Source organism: Pleurodeles waltl, chromosome 10 (assembly GCF_031143425.1).
Source record: "Pleurodeles waltl isolate 20211129_DDA chromosome 10, aPleWal1.hap1.20221129, whole genome shotgun sequence".
Taxonomy (NCBI): Eukaryota; Metazoa; Chordata; class Amphibia; order Caudata; family Salamandridae; genus Pleurodeles; species Pleurodeles waltl.
In genome coordinates this window covers 339,162,368-339,174,804 of record NC_090449.1, presented here as the reverse complement: position 1 = coordinate 339,174,804, position 12,437 = coordinate 339,162,368, and the positions used below count along the sequence as shown (strand labels likewise).

At 42.2% G+C, this 12,437-nt stretch overlaps 1 protein-coding gene across 2 annotated transcripts in view; it reads right to left on the bottom strand.

The window, feature by feature from the left end:
• WDR24 (WD repeat domain 24) overlaps nucleotides 1-12,437 on the bottom strand; it is a 151,904-nt gene that overhangs the window by 53,650 nt on the left and 85,817 nt on the right. The window lies entirely within an intron of this gene.

Below are 12,437 nucleotides of genomic sequence, written 5' to 3'. Positions count from 1 at the left end.
GGAAGATGGCATCCTACATACTAGGTTATTTAGGAAAACTACAGCCGGTAGCAGTATCCTACATGCTGCAAGTCACCACCCACCAAGTGTTAAATGGAGCATTCCCTATGGAGAATTTCTTAGAGCAAAGAGAAATTCCAGTTCACAGCGAAGTTTTGACAGGGAACGAGATAAAATGATACAGAGGTTCAAATCCAGGTGATTCCCATTCAACAGTTAGGAAGGCGTGCCGTAAGGCAGAGGAGGTGCCCAGAGAGAAACTTTTAGTCCCAAAAAAAGGAGACGACTGACCCTGGCCCACCGAGATTTGTGACAACATTTAATGCTTACTCATTGGGGGTCAAGAAGATTATGACTAAATACTGCCATTTAATTAAAACTGATAAAGTGATTGGCCAGTTAGTCAGTCCCCTACCACTGATAAACTACAAAAAAGCCGCTCCCTGCGAGATATTCTGGTACACAGTTTTGTACTGAAAAAGAAGGGAACCTTTTTAGACACACAATTGGGGTTCTTTGGGATTGATAGGGTAGTGGGTAACACCGGGGGGGGGCGACAGAGAAAAACAACTGAGGAAGGTGGAATCAGAATACATTATTAGATTAAACTGTTGTTTTCCGTGGTGATTGAACAAGGATGAAGAACTTTATGTCCATATTGGATGAGTGCACAACATCCAGTAAAGGGAGAATTGGGTCAGTGTTACACAAATCAATAGTTTTTTTTTAGTTTTATTGTTTTAACTCAGTTAGTGAAGTCATGTGGTGACTCCTCCTAAGAGGGAGACAAGAAACGTTGTAAACAGTGACATATTGTACAATAGGTTAATTTTGAGGTTGGGGGGGCAATGATGTCTATGAAAAGATTAATTAGGTAATTAGCAATGTATAACTTGCATAGAGGAGCAACGTATGTGGGACATGAATAAGAAGGAAAAGGGAAGAAGGAGAGAAAAAGAGAAAGAAGAGAGAAAGAGAAAAAAAAAGATTTCTTCTATGTCTATGGATTAGATTAGTGGTTATTTAAAGAGTAAGATGTATCACATGACTTGAACACTTGGAGGGTCAGGAGGAAGACCGTGATGGTTGAAACGCGTCGCCCTAAACCTGTGATTCTTTGAGGTTTTGAACTGATATGGATTTCCTAATTTAAATAAAGAACAGCAACCTGCATGGAGTGCCGTCGTTTGAATCTTATCTGAAGCATATTTTGAATGGGTCCTGTGCCCATTGTTTGAGCACCCACCTCGTCAGGCGAGCACAGGAAGAACAGGACACGTTTGGAGATATATATATGGAAAATGTCACTTACCCAGTGTACATCTGTTCGTGGCATGAGACGCTGCAGATTCACATGCTGTGCATTATCCTGCCATCTAGTGTTGGGCTCGGAGTGTTACAATTTGCTTTTCTTCGAAGAAGTCTTTTCGAGTCACGAGACCGAGGGACTCCTCCCCTTTCGGCTCCATTGCGCATGGGCGTCGACTCCATCTTAGATTGTTTTTCCCCGCAGAGGGAGAGGTAGGAGTTGTGTATATAGTAAAGGTGCCCATACAATGGAGTAAGTATGTATGTACATAATGTGTCTAAAAGTGATATATATTTACAAATTTACAAGTTTTATCAGCATATAATATACAATTTTCATCAACTTATAACGGCTACAGGCTCCCAGGAGGGCGCATGTGAATCTGCAGCGTCACATGCCACGAACAGATGTACACTGGGTAAGTGACATTTTCCGTTCGATGGCATGTGTAGCTGCAGATACACATGCTGTGCATAGACTAGTAAGCAGTTATCTCTCCAAAAGCGGTGGCTCAGCCTGTAGGAGTTGAAGTGGTTTGAAATAATGTTCGTAATACTGCCTGTCCTTCTGTGACTTGTTGTGTTGTTAACTCATCTACACAGTAATGTTTTGTGAATGTATGAGGCGTAGACCATGTGGCTGCCTTACAGATTTCTGTCATAGGTATATTTCCTAGAAAGGCCATTGTGGCGCCTTTCTTTCTAGTAGAGTGTGCCTTGGGCAAAATAGGCAGGTCTCTCTTTGCTTTAACATAGCAAGTTTGAATACATTTCACTATCCATCTGGCAATGCCTTGTTTAGATACTGGATTTCCTGCATGAGGTTTTTGGAAGGCTACAAACAATTGTTTTGTCCTATCAATGTAATACATTAGTGCCCTTTTGATTTCTAATGTCTGTAAGGCTCTTTCAGCTACCGAGTTTGGTTGTGGAAAAAAAACTGGGAGTTCCACTGTTTGGTTTAGGTGGAACGGTGATATAACTTTTGGTAAAATTTTGGTATTTGTGCGTAGAACCACTTTATGTTTGTGTATTTGTATAAAGGGTTCCTGTATAGTAAATGCTTGTATTTCACTTACTCTTCTAAGAGATGTGATAGCTATTAGCAAGGCTACTTTCCAAATTAAGTATTGCATCTCACAAGAGTGCATGGGTTCAAATGGTGGACCCATGAGTCATGTTAATACAATATTGAGGTTCCATGAGGTAACTGGTGGTGTTCTCGGGGTAAGATTCTCTTTAGATCCTCCATAAATGCTTTGATGACTGCGATTCTAAAGAGTGATGTTCAATGTGCAATCTGCAGATAGGCAGATATTGCTGTGAGATGTATTTTAATGGAGGAAAAAGCTAGCTTTGATTTTTGTAAGTGTAATAAGTAGCTTACAATGTTTTTTGCGGACGCATGTAGAGGTTGAATTTGATTATTATGGCAGTAATAAACAAATCTTTTCCATTTATTTGCGTAACAATGTCTTGTAGTAGGTTTTCTAGCTTGTTTAATGACCTCCATACATTCTTGTGTAAGGTCTAGATGTCCAAATTTTAAGACTTCAGGAGCCAGATTGCTAGATTAAGCGATGCTGGATTCGGGTGTCTGATCTGTTGTTTGTGTTGTGTTAACAGATCTGGACTGTTTGGTAGTTTGATATGAGGTACTACTGACAGATCTAGTAGTGTTCTGTACCATGGGTGGCGAGCCCAAGTTGGTGCTATTAGTATTAGTTTGTTTTGACTCAGTTTGTTTTACTAGATACGGAAGGAGTGGGGGGAGGGGGGGGGGAAGTGTAAGCAAATATCCCTGACCAACTCATCCATCAAGCATTGCCCTTGGAGTGAGGGTGTGGATACCTGGACGCAAAGTTTTGGCATTTTGCGTTTTCTTTTGTTGCGGATAGGTCTATTTGTGGTGTTCCCCAGCTTCGAAAGTAAGTTTGTAGTATCTAGGATGAATTTCCCATTCGTGGGTTTGTTGGTGATCACGACGGAGATTGTCGGCTAACTGGTTTTGGATCCCTGGGATGTACTGTGCTATTAGGCGAATGTGATTGTGAATCGCCCAATGCCAAATCTTTTGTGCTAAGAGACACAGCTGTGATGAGTGTGTCCCTCCTTGTTTGTTTAGGTAATACATTGTCGTCATGTTGTCTGTTTTGACAAGAATGTGTTTGTGGGCTATTAACGGTTGAAATGCTTTCAATGCTGGAAACACTGCTAGCAGTTCTAGATGATTTATATGAAGTTGGCTTTGTTGTGCGTCACATTGACCCTGTATGCTGTGCTGGTTGAGGTGTGCTCCCCACCCTGCCATTGAAGCATCTGTTGTGATCACGGATTGAGGCACAGGGTCTTAGAATGGCCGCCCTTGGTTTAAATTTATAAGATTCCACCATTGAAGAGAGGAGTGTGTTTGGCGGTCTATCAACACTAGATCTTGAAGTTGACCCTGTGCATGTGTCCATTGTGTTGCTAGGCACTGTTGTAAGGGCCGCATGTGTAGTCTTGCGTTTGGGACAATGGCTATGCATGAAGAGATCATGCCTAGAAGTTGCATCACAAACCTCACTTGATAGTGTTGGTTTGGGTGCATGTCTAGTATTGCATTTTGGAATGCTTGTACCCTTTGTGGACTTGGAGTGGCAATCACTTTGTGTGTGTTGATTGTTGCGCCTAAGTATTGTTGTATTTGGCACGGTTGTAGATGTGATTTTTGGTAGTTTGAGAACCCTAGCTTGTGAATGGTTTCTATGACTTATTTTGTGTGTAGAAGACACTGTTGCTGAGTGCTGGTCTTTATTAACCAATCGTCTAGGTAAGGGAATATGTGCATGTGCTGCCTCCTGATATGAGCAGCTACTACCGCAAGGCATTTTGTGAATACTCCTGGTGCGGTTATTCCGAACAGTAACACTTTGAATTGGTAATGCACGCCTTGGATTACAAACCTTAAGTATTTCCTGTGGGAAGGATGTATGGGTATGTGAAAGTAAGCATCCTTGAGATCTAATGTTGACATGTAGTCCTGTTGTTTGAGCAAGGGAATCACGTCTTGAAGTATTACCATGTGAAAGTGATCTGATTTGATGTAAAGATTTAGTGTTCTGAGGTCTAATATAGGTCTATAGTGTTTTGTCCTTTTTTGGAATTAGGAAATACAGGGAGTAAACACCTGTTCCTTTTTGATGGTTGGGTACTAGCTCTATTGCTTCTTTTTGTAACAATGCTTGGACTTCTATTTGTAACAGATCCAAGTGCTGTTTGGACATGTGTGCTCTTGGAGGCACATTTGGTGGTAATTGTAGGAATTCTATGCAATAACCATGTTGGATAATGGCTAGGACCCACAAGTCCATAGTTATGTTTTTGAGCTTTGGAATTTCCCTCTTGGTTTAGGGAACTGTCCACCCCTATATTGTCCCCGAAAACCTCCTCTTTGATATTGGCTCCAGTATGTGGGTCTGGTCTGTGAGGTGGAAGGTTCTGTGGCTTGGGCCCGAAATCCCCCTCTAAAGTGTGGCTTCCTAAAAGTGCCTCTGCTCTGTAGGGAATAGAGCGCGCCCATGGCTTTGGCCGTGTCCTTTAGTTTGTCTATAGCTGTATCCACCTCCGGCCCAAACAATTGTTGTCCGTTGAAAGGCATATTCAGTACAGCCTGCTGGATCTCTGGCTTAAATCCGGAGGTGCGTAGCCACGCGTGTCTCCGTATGGTGACCGCCGTGTTTACTGTTCTGGCGGCTGTGAATGTTGAGTCCATAGCCGATCTTATTTGGTTGTTGGAGATACTTTGGCCCTCCTCTGCCACCTGTTGGGCACGCTTCTGGAACTCTTTGGGAAAGTGTTCAATGAAATGTTACATTTCGTCCCAATGTGCCCTGTCGTATCTTGCCAGTAGAGCTTGCGAATTGGCAATTCGCCATTGATTGGCTGCCTGTGCTGCCACCCTTTTGCCTGCTGCATCGAACTTCTGACTTTCTTTGTCGGTGGTGGTGCGTCCCCAGAAGTTTGTGAGTTTGCCCTTTTCCGGGCTGCTCCTACTACCACTGAATCAGGAGTTAGTTGTTGCGTAATGTAAACAGGGTCGTAGGGGGAGGTTTATATTTCTTCTCCACCTTACTTGTGATGGCTCTGCTCTTGACAGGGTCTTGAAACACCTGTTTGGCGTGTTTTAACATGCCTGGTAACATTGGCAAGCTTTGGTATTGGCTATGTGTTGACAATAGGGTATTGAATAAAAAGTCATCTTCTATAGGTTTCAAATGTAATGCTACGTTATGGAAAGTAGCTGCCCTGGATACCACCTGCATATAAGCAGTACTGTCCTCTGGTGGTGATGGCCTTGCCGGGTGGCAGTCTGGACTATTATCAGAGACTGGTGCATCGTACAGATCCCATGCATCTGGGTCATCTTGCCTCATCCCTGTGTGCGTTGGTGACTGCATCATTGGGGGTGTTGCTATTGGGGACAGATGTGGTGAGGGCGGTGGCGATGGCTGTGGAGAAAAAAAAAAAAAAACGGTGGTGTTTTTTCTTTAGCCACCTTTGCTTTTGGCTGCATTTCAGTTTCATGGAATGCGAGCTTCCGCTTCATTTTAATTGGGGGAAGAGTTCTTATTTTCCTGTGTCTTTTTGTATATGGAGCCTCCTCTGGGTATGGTCTGGCTCTCCCATCTCCAGTTCTTGTCCAAACTTGTAGCCTTGTAATTGTGAGGAAAGGCCCTGTTCGTCCATATAGGAGCTTTGTTTTGGCTCAGAGGCTGGATGTTTCGGCACCGAAACCTTCTCAGCAGTCTTTTTCGGCTCCGAAGAAACCTTTTTAGATTTCGGGGTGCCGATCTCTCGGTGCCGAGTTTGGTCGGAGACGGTATCTCAGTGCAGAGTATACTCTAAGCCGGTATCTCGACCGGAGTCTGATGTCTTCGGCTGCTGTGTGCCCTTTTCTGGTGCCGATGCTTGGTCACCGTGCTTTCGGGTAAAGCCATGGCCTGTCGGCGGTGGCGTCCCCTGGGCCTTCATCATTTTCGAGTGAGTTTTGGCTGGAGCTGGTTTACTCACGGTTTGTTGCCTCGCCGGTTGCTCACTCTCGTCAGAGTCCGAATCCGGGATGGAGAATGTCTCCTCTTCTTCGACATCAGGGTGTCCGGCCGGTGTAGACGCCGTTTGAAGCCTTCGAGCTCTCCGGTCGCACAGCATCTTCTTGGACCGAAATGCCCGACAGGCTTCGCACGTATCCTCTTTGTGTTCGGGGGACAAACAAGGATTACAGACCAAATGTTGGTCTGTATAAGGATACTTAGCGTGGCATTTGGGGCAGAAGCGGAATGGGGTCCGTTCCATGAGCCTTGAAGATGCACATGGTCGGGCTGACCAGGCCCCGTCGAGGAGTGGAAGCCTCGAAGGGCTGCCAGAGCTCTTCTTTTCATCGGTGTCGATGTGCTATGCCTAACCCGATACCGATCGCAAACAATACCGTTGAATTTTCCGTTTCTTAACTATCTTTTCCGAACCGAAATACGGATCGAAGAGGAACACGTCCGAACACGATGGCGGAAAAAAAACAATCTAAGATGGAGTCGACGCCCATGCGCAATGGAGCCGAAAGGGGAGGAGTCCCTCGGTCTCGTGACTCGAAAAGACTTCTTTGAAGCAAAACAACTTGTAACACTCCGAGCCCAACACTAGATGGCAGGATAATGCACAGCATGTTTATCTGCAGCTACACATGCCATCGAACATAAATATATATATTAAATAAATATATACTTAAATTATATATATATATATATATATATATATATATATATATATATATATATATATATATATATATATTTTTTTTTTTTTTAAATAGAAATAAAATACCTTCCATCCTTCCCATCTATACTCATCCCTCCTCATCCAAAGTACACCTTTCTGGCTAGTAAGAACTCCCCCTCCTTTTTAACCAGGCCTCTGAACTAACAAGCACACACCCACTACGTAGAAAAAAAAAGTACTACTTCCCCTTTTCAATTCCATTCAGATCATTCTATTCCTACTACAAACCGTACTAAACAAGCATGAAACCAGGAGCATAAACAGAACTAATGCACAAGAAAATACAAAAAGAAAATTGTACTAATCTACAAGCTTCTCATTTTGGGTTCCTGAGTAGTGTGCTACTCACTGAGAAAGCATTTCAATGCCTCGCTGGGAGTCGTAAGTACTATAGAAATACATCTATAATTACAATCACAATTAACAATTCCTCCTTGGGTAGCTCTGAACTTTAGAGAGCAATTTGGGGCCTCTCTATTTCTTACAAAAGACTCTTCAGACAGAAACTCCTCACCTCGAAGTAAAGTGGTCTGTTGAGACTACTTGGTAACTAACAGCCAGATGCAGCACCGGGATCGCATTTGTAGTGGCACAAAGGAATAGAGGCCATTGGCTTATGTTTACAAAAGACAAAAAAACTGTAGATGGGTTTGAAGGACTGTGAGGAATGCTTGGAAAAGGTGTTTGTATAGGATCAGATCTAAGAAATCAATCTGATGAACGTGAGTGCCAACAAATGAGTATTAGCTTAACATAAATGTCAGTGTAGAGAACGGTCTTGATCCCATGGTGTAAAGACATACCAGGAAAAGACAGTTCAAAAACGTCTTAAGTGGACTGCTAAGTTATTTACAGAAATATCCTCACATTTATTAAATGTTCACGCCTGAAAAGCGATATATGTTGTTCACTGAACATGTACTGGAGGCTGTGCATTCCACCATCTAAGTGATGAACTTGGTTAGTTTTGACCTGGGCAAGTTTCTTGGGTTGATTAGGAGATACTTCATTTTTTTGTTAATAGTACAAGTTTGTGCAAAGCTTAAGGGAATATGAACATGGACTGGAATTGTACACCAGCGTCGACCCAGAGTCTTTCACGAGGTGTAGTTCCTTCTGAAATTGAATAGTTGTTCTTACAACAAGTCGACACGGAATGCAAAAGCTCTTCTAAAAAAAAAAAAAAAAAAAAAAAAAAAAAAAAATACTAAAAATACATAAAAAACCTGAACATGTAAAAGATTTTGCTAACCACTTTCATACGACAGACTCACTATTATGGATGGTAGAGCAAAAATGTATTGATTCTGATAGATCTGAAAAAAGATTCACTTTATTTCACAAGAGAATTAACTGCAGTGAAGAATACATTTAAGACAAGCATGAGTAACTTAAATATAGTTTTAAGAATGCAGTTCTCTTGGCTAGCGATTTAAAATAACCCAGTTAAAAAGTCCTGGAAATGCCATTGCTTAGATCGTGAAAACGAAAAATGATTTGCAAATAGATTTCGATTGGTCATCAAAAGAGAAATTCCCTCAAGGTGCAGATGGAGCACTGCAGTGTACCCACCATGTCACAGGACCTGCTAACAGTTGGAACACTGTTGTTGATGGGAGTGCTCGTAGATGTAGGTGGCATTCATACACCCTGAATGGGGAAAAAAGCGGGTACACTGAGGGAAATAGCAAAATAACCCCGCCAAGAAGGACAAGAGGGCCAACAGATGTGCACTTTAATTCCAACTATACGCCATTTATTGTTTGTACTACTACAAATCTATTGTAGAGGCTAAGGCTTTTTTTCCGGTTCAAAGGTTAAACAAACACTTGATCTAAGAAATGTGGGTGCTTACATACTGTACTCGACTGAGATATTGCTGGGTGATAAGCAATTTAAGACCTTAAAACAATGCGGAGATCTTTTAGATTCAGATATACATTAAATGGCTATCAATCACAGTTTTTCACTAGTGGATGGAACAGGGGCCAAACTTTTATACCTTGCTAGACTATGATAATTTTCACTAAATCATTCTGTGCCATTAGAACCTCGGTCTAAACATTTTCGTGGGAAAAAAAAAAAAAAAAACAACACAAAAACATTGCAGTGGCGAGAACTGCAAGGCTAGTGCAGCAGACTCCAGTAGAAAATTGTTCTTTTAGGGATGACAGACACATTTGCAATACTGAACAAGTGACTATGGGACGGCTACAGAATTAGGGAGGAGTTGAAATATTACTTCCATTACACATAAAGCTAAAGCTTTGTTCACTAATCAGTTGTCTGGGGGTTGCCACATGTTAACAGCCCACTGAAAAGGAATGCAGGGAATAGCTGAGCGACAGAGAACACTAATCTAAATCGCCTTCATGTACAGTCAGTTTGCCTTCATTAGTAAAGGCCTTGAAGTCAACAACCAATTAGAGCTCAGAAACCAATTAAGTATGGAAGGCAAGTGGTATCTGTTGATTACCTGAACACACTTTATCCTGCAGACCGCATTCCTATACGCCCTTCCAAATTTCTCTCCTCTTTCATCGTCACAACTTAGCCCTTATGAATTGAAAACGTGCACCGAAATGCCATCCATCAAAAAGTCTAAGTGTATAAATACAGATCTTGAACACTGCTTGTGCGAGATGGGCCCAAATCTACGTCCTGCAGCAGTTTACCCGAGGAAGGGCAGCTAAACGTTGCAAATGTTAAGGATGCAGCGGTTTTTGTCGAATCAATAAAGTCTGAGGGTCCAAGTAATAAGTGAATACTGGAAGAACATCTTAGTATCGAAAGAATGATACAGTAATAAAGTCAGAGGATGTGCTAGTTCTTAAGAGCAGTTGGAAAAAAATATTAACAGATAGATGAGTTGAAAAATACGTCCCCAATGTAAAAGGATCACGTGGAGGGGACAGACTGGAGCAAACGTACCACCTTTGTTGGTCTAACCCTGGGAGGAACGCGGATTTCTGAGACCACTGTAATATCACTGGACAGCATGGGATCCATGAACCTGGGTACTGTGGGACAAGCACAGTGACCCAGCTTGTCTTATTCAAAAGTGCTGGATTCTACGCAGCGTTTAGAAGATGTCAGAAACCCAATATAAAAACATTCCTGTACTTATCGCCATGTATTCTCCTTTAGGAAAGTAGCAAGTCATGTTTAATAAGACCATGCATTATTATGTTGTGAATAATGAAGTACATTAATAGCAAAAGGAGGAAACAACAGTTGATCTAACGGTCTGCGAACGAGAAGTTATGAATTTAATTTTAAAAAAGGAATCTTGCCGGAGCGGCCTGAAAAGTATGGGCGGCTCGAGGAAGGTCAGTCTTCCCCATCACAGCCAGGAGTAGATGGGCTTGTTGTGTATCTCTAGGATGCTCAACAGGCCAAGCTAGTCCTGTTGTTGTGCATTTACAGTCCAAATAGGATATGGCCGTTAGTGCTTCTGATACGAAACGAAGAAAATAAATATGTTTTCGGTTACAACAGTAACAGTTCATAAGTTGTTTTGAGCTGAATAGGTAGATAAACATGAAAAATGCACATAAAGTCCCAAATTGTACAAGTTGTTAGTACCACATGGTTCATGTGTTTCATCTTGGGAGAACTGCAAGACCTGATGTTTCATATGATTTTATTATTGGTGAAGGGGTCAAGGTTGCAAGTGGTGTTGGCAGCAAGTTCACAGTTGAAGTAAGCACAAGGGAGGAATGGAAGGGACAAATAGAAAGAGGGGGGAGGGAAGAGAGGGGGGGGGGTCAGTACAAATGGGATAAGGAGGTGTGGAGCAAGCATGGAGCGGTGTTTTGAGCAAGTACAGAAATTTTGGTCCGTGAGTTAGTCTTCAAAATTCGAATTAGCAGACTCCAAATGAATAAAACAAAGCTGAGTACAGACTAGTTGCTGATGTTCTCAGGTGTGTATCAATTTGCGGTCGCGCAATTGTTGGCTTCTAAGGCTCTGTAGCTGGCCCTAATGGATGTGGGTCCCTTAATAAAAGGTTTATAAGGAGCCCCGCAACGCTGTAAGTTTTTATACATTCAAATTACACTATCACATTCAACTTTATGTCCTTTCGTGAACACAGGCCGTCATATACAAGTTTACATTTGAAGAAGGTAAATGAGAGGTGGATGTGCTTAGACGGAAGAGTGCAGTTTGGTGATTCACATGACATACAAGCTGGGAAAAAGGAGAAAATCGAAATTAACTTAAAAATTGGAGGCTAGTTGTACATTTCCAGTAATAAATATTCTGAAGGGCCTGTTCAACCGCCAGGGTAGCCCTGGAGAACACTGGGAAATGGGCATTAGTGACACTTATGTAGGTTCAGGGTTTCACTACAGTCCGTGTGACGTGACTTTGCGTTTTTTGCAGCCTTAGTTCATTTGATATGTTGGCTGAGATAAAATTGCACATAAAATGCATGATATAGATGAACAGTGTATTTTTAAGGGTTTTTGGGGCTCCAAGCAAAACATGTTTTGTGGACACCTTACAGAACAAATTTTAATTTTACTACCCATTTCAAGCCCACATGACGCTAAACACTAGGAAATGATATGTTAAATCTGGAAAAGGTCATCCAAAAACGTTTGAAATATGTCATATGTGATCCGAAAATTCTTACGATAACACTGGGTTTGAGAGAGAGTTAGAAGTGACAGCAGGCTGAGACATTTAGATAATCAGAGTAGACAGAGGTTTCATAGAGAATAATAGTAAGTTTAGTTTTCAAGGGGGCATTTTGGAAGTCGGGAGCCTTGGGGATTTGCCACCGCCTTAAAACGTCTCTGATAAGAGGGCCCTAAACTAATGCCTCAAAAGCTGTCACTGACCTTCGGGGAAAGCAGATATCCTTTGAATTTGGTGACCACCTGCTTTTAGATAGGTGCCCTGGAACCAGAGGTAAGAAATCTGAGGGTAGGAGAAAACTGTAGGCCATGAAAAAGGCGCTGAAATGCCAAGTAAGACATGCAAGCACTGTCCTGGCTACATCATGCAGGATAACTCATCAATTCTCGCAAGGTGAAAGACACAGAACAGACAGAAGAAGCAGCTGGTGTGCTGGGAAGGCCAGGCAGGCGGGGGCCGTTGAAACCCCCACGCCCAAGAGAAGGCAGAACAAGTTTCGAAAAAAAGTACTGAGACAAAGGAGTAAGGCAACTACCTCCCACAAGGAGGTTTAAGTGACTCAATCACCCATGACATGAATAATGCTTATTGTACTTGATGTAGCAACAAAAGAAACAGACTAAAAATGTACTTCAAATACACGCATAACATATAAAGGAACACAAAGTTCC